Genomic DNA, 7,006 nt, shown 5'->3' with positions numbered 1-7,006 from the left:
TGCCGGGGAACGGCGAATTAATTACTTTATTTCTTAGAGTTTAATTTATTATTATTTTGTTTTAGTTAGTTAATTAGTTGTTTTCTTTTTAGTTAGTAGGATTAGTAAGTGAACATAGGATTAACATAGTTAGTAAATATAGGATTCACATATTGTTCTTTTTAGGATTCACTTAATTATCATTCTGCAAGGAGCGATTAGACAGGTGGGTTTTAGAAAAACATAGTTTGTGATTTCCTGTATTTATTTGTTTTAGCATTTTAGAATAGTTTACTTTGTATTTAATTATTTAGTATAGAATTCTGACATAGCTATATAGCATATTTGTTTGTTTTTAGTTACTGTTATTTGCTTATTTACATTTTAGTATCTGTGCTAGTTTAATTTTTTAGTTAGGTCGTTTGCTTACATCTGGTCTTAGTACCAGTGTATGCAGGGTCGACGAGGTCTAGGAACCCCATTACACCCATTTGTTGACAACCCAGAGAGAATTTTACATTCTCATCGAAGTTCGGCAACAATGGCTGACATGGATCCTCCACCTCCACCCCCAGTTCTTTCACGCCCTCTGCGGGAATACTTCATTCCCACAGACTATGTTCAGGCATCCTGCATTCGGAGACCCGATGTAGGAGCGCCACATTATGAGATTAAGGCCAGCATTATTCAAATGCTTCCATCCTTTTATGGCCTTAGTCATGAGAATCCCTACCGACACTTAGATGAATTCCTCGAAATCTGTTCTACTGTTAAGATACAGAATTTCGATGATGATGCATTGAGGTTGACTCTATTCCCTTTTTCATTGAAGGACAAAGCCAAGTATTGGCTAAAGTCCTTAGATTCTGTAGAAATAGAGTCCTGGGATCAGTTGCAACAGGAGTTTCTTCGGAAATACTTTCCCATTGGTCGCACGAACCAATATCGTAGAGCCATCACTAGCTTTTCAGAGTTAGATGGTGAGCGCTTTCATGAGACCTGGGAGAGAATGAAGGATCTCCTCAGGAAATGCCCCCATCATCAGGTGCCGAAATGGCAACTGGTGCAGAGTTTCTATGATGGATTGTCTGACAAGAATCGTCAGATGATCGACTCTTCATGCGGTGGGACATTCATGCTGAAGAGCGAGGACGAAGCATGGAGGCTATTTGATACATTGGCCGAGAATTCACTCCACCATGCTTCGAGCTCTCATTCTGATAGAGCCACACCCAGCATTCAGAAGAAAGCTGACGTTCTTGAGATTGGTCCATCTACTGCACTGCAGTGTAAAGTAGACATGATTGCTCAGAAGCTGGACCAGCTTCTCTCAGGACCATCCACTACACAGCAGGTGTGTACTCTTTGTGCCAGTCCGACACACGAGATCACTGAGTGCCCTTCGGCAGCTCAGTACCCTGAATTTGTTCAAGAACAAGTTCAGGCAGCTCAGGGTTACGTCAGACCGCCAAATAACCCATTTTCATCGACATATAATCCGGGTTGGCGTAACCATCCCAATTTTTCTTGGAAGAATCCACAGTCTTCTATACAGTTGCCTTCTTCCTCTCAGCCAGTTCGGCAGTCATCTTTTACTCAGCCATTTCAAAGACCGAACTATTCTCAGTCTTCTTCTTCTTCAGTTCCTTCCCCGATTCAGCAGGAGTCTGCCCCGCAGACATCTTTTGAGGAGAGACTTCTCCAGGCATTTCAAGAGGTGAAAACCTCTAATCAGAACGCCTTCGAGAAGTGTAGCCAGATTTTGAGCTCGCATACGCAGTCCATTGCGAAGTTAGAGTCGCAAATGGGACAGTTAGCTGAGGCTATTAGTAGGAGACCCGAGGGTACATTGCCGAGTCAGGCTGTCATGAACCCGAAGGGTAAGGACCAGATGACTGGAGGCCTATTTCATACTGAGACACAGCAGCAGGCTAAATCAGTTATGGCCTTGAGGAGTGGACATGAGTATCACGTTGAGAGTAGAGAGAAGATAGAGGAGCCAGAGACCATTGTTTCACCTACGTCGGCTCAATCATCATCCCCATCCCTATCATCACCTTCATCATCTTTATCCTCAGAGAAGAAGAAGGATAGGAGTGAGCCTTCTCGCAAAGAGGAGGAGCCAGCAGAGTATATTCCCCCACCACCCTATCCCAAAGCATTAGAGTCTCCTGGTTATAGAGGGAAGCAAGGTGCGAAGATCCAGGACATGCTTGATATCTTCAAGCATGTACAAATCAACCTACCTTTGCTCGATGCTATTCAACAGGTGCCGGCTTATGCCAAATTCCTGAAGGAGCTATGTACGCAAAAGAGGAAATCCAGAGAGCGAGTTCCTAACAGGGTCCATCTGACTGAGCAGGTGAGTTCAGTACTTCAGCATCAGACACCACCAAAGCTCAAGGACCCTGGAGCCCCTATCATTGCTTGTACTATAGGGAACATCCGGTTAGAACGCGCATTGCTCGATCTTGGAGCAAGCGTGAACATTCTGCCCGGATATTTCTTTGATTCTTTTGGGCTAGGTGAGATGAGATCGACTCCGATTACACTTCAACTGGCAGATCGTTCCGTCAAGGTACCGAGAGGTGTCTTGGAGGACGTGCTAGTTAAAGTGGATGACTTTTATTTTCCAGTCGATTTCATTATCCTTGATATGGAAGGAGTAGACAGCCAGCACCAGACTCCGATTATTTTAGGCAGACCATTCTTGGCGACTGCCAATGCGTGCATCAACTGTAGGACCGGAGCCATGGATCTCTCATTCGGCAATAGGAAGGTAAAGCTGAATATTTTCAATGCCGCGATGGGACCAGCAGGAGACATGGACTGCTTTCATGTAGACATTGCACAGGAGTTAGTGGAGGAGCAGCCCGAGTTGTACATTACTGAGGATTCTTTAGATTTGTACCATATAGAGAAGAATAGCGGTGTAGATAGTGTAGATGTGTCTAGAGTGTCGTCGGAGAGACCACCTTGGGGAGCAGTCAGGGAACCTCTTCCACCACTTGCGGAGACCCCCACCAAATCGTCGATCGAGTCACCTCCGAAACTTGAGTTGAAACCCTTACCGGATTCACTCAAGTATGCATACCTCGGAGATGATGAGACTCTGCCTGTGATCATCTCGTCCTTGCTCACTGAGGAGCAGGAACAGAAATTACTGACTATTCTTCGAGAGCACAAGGCAGCGATTGGATGGGGAGTTGCTGATCTAAAGGGGATTGATCCTTCATTCTGCATGCATAGGATCCATTGTAATGAGGAAATCAAGCCATTTAGGGATATGCAGAGAAGGCTAAATCCCAACATGAAGGAAGTGGTGAAGAAAGAGGTGGTGAAGTGGTTGGATGCCGGAATCATTTACCCTATTTCTGATAGTCAGTGGGTCAGTCCGATTCAAGTTGTGCCAAAGAAGTCAGGACTCACTGTGGTTGAGAATGAGAAGGGTGAGAAAATTCCGATGAGGACCACTACAGGATGGCGAGTCTGCATCGATTATAGGAAGTTGAATGTGGCAACTAGGAAAGATCATTTCCCATTGCCATTCATTGATCAGATCTTAGAGCGACTCGCAGGACAGAGCTACTACTGCTTTCTAGACGGATATTCAGGATACAATCAGGTAGCTGTCCATCCTGACGACCAAGAGAAGACCACGTTTACATGTCCTTATGGCACCTTCGCATTTAGACGTATGCCTTTTGGGCTTTGTAATGCCCCGGCTACTTTTCATAGGTGCATGCTTGCTATCTTCTCGGACATGATTGATGATGTGATGGAAGTTTTTATGGACAACTTTTCTGTGTATGGCTCTTCTTTTGAAGATTGCCTCCACAAACTTGCTCGAGTACTGAGTAGGTGTGTGGATACCAATCTCGTCCTGAGTTGGGAAAAGAGCCATTTTATGGTTCAGGAGGGGATTGTACTTGGACACATTGTGTCCAAGCGTGGTATTGAGGTTGACAGAGCGAAGGTGGAATCCATTTCTCGTTTGACTCCACCCACCTCTATGAGGCAGATTCGATCATTTTTAGGGCATGCGGGATTTTACAGGCGGTTCATAAAAGATTTCAGCAAAATCTCTCGACCGCTTTGCACGTTATTGGAGAAAGACCAGCCATTTGTTTTCGGTGAGGATTGTATGAAGGCCTTTGAGATTCTCAAAGAGGCCTTGATTACTGCACCTATTTTGAGACCTCCAGATTGGACTCTCCCATTTGAGATTATGTGCGATGCTTCTGATTATGCTATGGGGGCCATTCTAGGACAACGCATTGATAAGAAGCCCTATGTGATCTACTATGCGAGTAGAACTCTGTCTGATGCACAGATGAATTATACTACGACAGAGAAGGAACTACTTGCGGTAGTTTTCGCATTGGATAAATTTAGGTCCTATTTACTCGGTTCGAAGGTGGTTGTCTATTCTGATCATTCTGCATTGAAATATTTGTTGAATAAGAAAGACACCAAACCGAGATTAATTCGTTGGGTCCTATTACTACAGGAGTTTGATCTCGAGATTCGAGATAAGAAGGGAAGCGAGAATGTAGTAGCAGACCATCTTTCCAGACTGATCGTGGAGACCACGCAGGATCAGAGACCGATCAGTGATTCTTTCCCCGACGAGCAGATCATGTCAGTCAGTACATCGCAGTTACCCTGGTTTGCAGATATTGTGAACTATCTGGTTTCGAGGCAGATACCTGAGCATTGGAACAAGAATGAGCGTGAGAGGTTCCTATCTCAGGTGAGGCACTATTATTGGGATGAACCGGAGTTGTTCAAATACTGTGCAGATCAGATCATTAGGAGATGCGTTCCGGAGGAGGAATACCAATCCATTTTGATTTTTTCTCATTCGTTAGCCTGTGGAGGGCATTTTAGTAGTAGGAAGACGGCTGCAAAGGTTTTGCAGTCAGGATTTTATTGGCCCACACTCCACAGGGACGCTCATGAGTTCTGTAGGCGATGCCTGCGATGTCAGCAGATTGGAAACATGTCCAAGAGGGACATGATGCCCTTGCTGCCGATTTTGATAGTCGAAATTTTTGATGTTTGGGGCATTGATTTCATGGGACCATTTCCGCCCTCATTCGGAAATTTATATATTCTGGTGGCGGTTGATTATGTGTCCAAGTGGGTCGAGGCTGTGGCAACCAAGACCAATGATCACAGAGTAGTGCTTAAGTTCATTAAGCACAACATTTTCAGTCATTTTGGAGTGCCACGTGCGATGATTAGCGATGGTGGCAAGCATTTTAGGAATGTTCAGATAGCTTCTCTGCTGAGAAGATATTCTGTCAATCATAGATTCACCACTCCATATCATCCGCAGACTAGTGGACAGGTTGAAGTGTCCAATAGGGAGATTAAGCGAATTTTAGAAAAGACAGTTCGTCCGGACCGCAAGGATTGGTCCCAGCGCTTAGATGATGCACTTTGGGCATATAGAACTGCATTCAAGACTCCCATTGGCATGTCTCCGTATCGCCTTGTATTCGGGAAAGCATGCCATCTTCCTGTCGAGCTAGAGCATAGAGCGTTCTGGGCTATAAAGAAATTGAATTTTGACCTCACCCAGGCTGGCAAAGAGAGAGCACTGCAGCTCTCAGAATTAGAGGAACTCAGGAATGATGCATATGAGAATGCCAAATTATACAAAGCTCGCACTAAAGCATTTCATGATAAGTATATTGTCAGAAAAGTGTTTGAGCCAGATCAGAAAGTGTGGCTATACAATTCTCGTTTACATTTATTCCCAGGGAAGTTAAGATCGAGATGGACAGGTCCATACATTGTAAAAGAAGTATTTCCCCATGGAGCAGTGACATTATTCGATCCTATGACCCAAGGTACATTCAAAGTAAATGGGCAAAGACTGAAGCCATTCATTTCAGATGCCTTACAGGATGGTGAGTGTGAGATAGTGCATCTCACGAAGGCATGAAGATTCGACCAGAGGGATGTATCATATGTACATTATTTATTTTTCATTTCAGAGTTTTTATTTATTTAGTATTTCATTTCACATGTGCTAATTTGTGTTTTGATGTATGCAGGATGAACTTAACAATTAGTGTGTCAATTACCAGGTACAGAGAAGAGTTTTCAAAGAATTCAAGAATCAGAGGAAAATCAACTTCAAAAGCTCAGAGCAAAGCAGGTTGTATCTATCCTTTCTCCCATATTTTTGTTAGTGTCTTTTAGTGTGCATTTGCATTACATTTTTATTCATTTTGTATGCCACTAGAGACAGTGTCATTCAAGCATGGGGGGGTGGTTTAGATGCATGCACAAAAAAAAAATACACAAAAAAAAAAAAAAAAATTTTTGTATGACTGGTAATCAAAGTAGGCATTTAAGAACAAAGTGTAGCATATATGATTGTTTTTGGCATAATCTAACAGTTTAAAAATTTTTAAGCCCCATAAAATTTTTTTTCTCTGAACTGAATCAAATGTAGTAGTTGTTTATGAGATAATTCAAAGAAAAGATAGTATTTGATTGTTAGAAAATTTTGAATCACTTTTGTATAAGTATGCACAGTATGTTTTGAGGAAGAAATAAGCAATGGAAAGATATGTTTGAAAAATGAGTTTAAAAGAATAGAGCTACGTTTAGTTGTTGATGTCTTCGTGAATCCTAGTAGTGGAACTCAGACACGAGATGAAGTGTTTGAGTGTCTTAACGAAAAGGATAACGAAGGAGATCATCTTCTTGTCTAAGTCTATATTTGTGGCCTTTATAGTTCGAGTAAGTAGAATCTGAAAGGTGTTTTACACCTGGTGCCCCAAAGCCAACTGACTTGGGAGCCACCGGTTCGAAAGCTTGTTACATGGACTGCATAGAAAGCCTAAGAGATAGAGACATTGCACATGACAAGAGGAAGACTATACGTAAACTATTAGAATAGAAGGTCTAGTGACTCGAGCAATTAAGTCCGAGGGATACTCTGTATCTAGTGCCCTAAGGTCGGCCGACTTGGGAGTCACTGACCCAAAGCTCGCTACACGGGTCACGA

At 43.1% G+C, this 7,006-nt stretch overlaps 1 non-coding gene across 1 annotated transcript; it reads right to left on the bottom strand.

Annotated features, from left to right (window-relative positions):
* Window positions 1–923: 923 nt before the first annotated feature.
* LOC149829925 (small nucleolar RNA R71) lies at window positions 924–1,026 on the bottom strand. The gene has a single exon (XR_016433963.1). It is a non-coding gene; the product is annotated as a small nucleolar RNA R71 (small nucleolar RNA).
* Window positions 1,027–7,006: the final 5,980 nt, after the last annotated feature.

The sequence above is a fragment of the Nuphar pumila genome, chromosome 8 (genome assembly GCF_984573655.1).
Source record: "Nuphar pumila chromosome 8, dmNupPumi1.hap1.1, whole genome shotgun sequence".
Taxonomy (NCBI): Eukaryota; Viridiplantae; Streptophyta; class Magnoliopsida; order Nymphaeales; family Nymphaeaceae; genus Nuphar; species Nuphar pumila.
The sequence above is the reverse complement of the archived record's forward strand: the minus strand, read 5'-3'. Positions and strand labels throughout refer to the sequence as shown.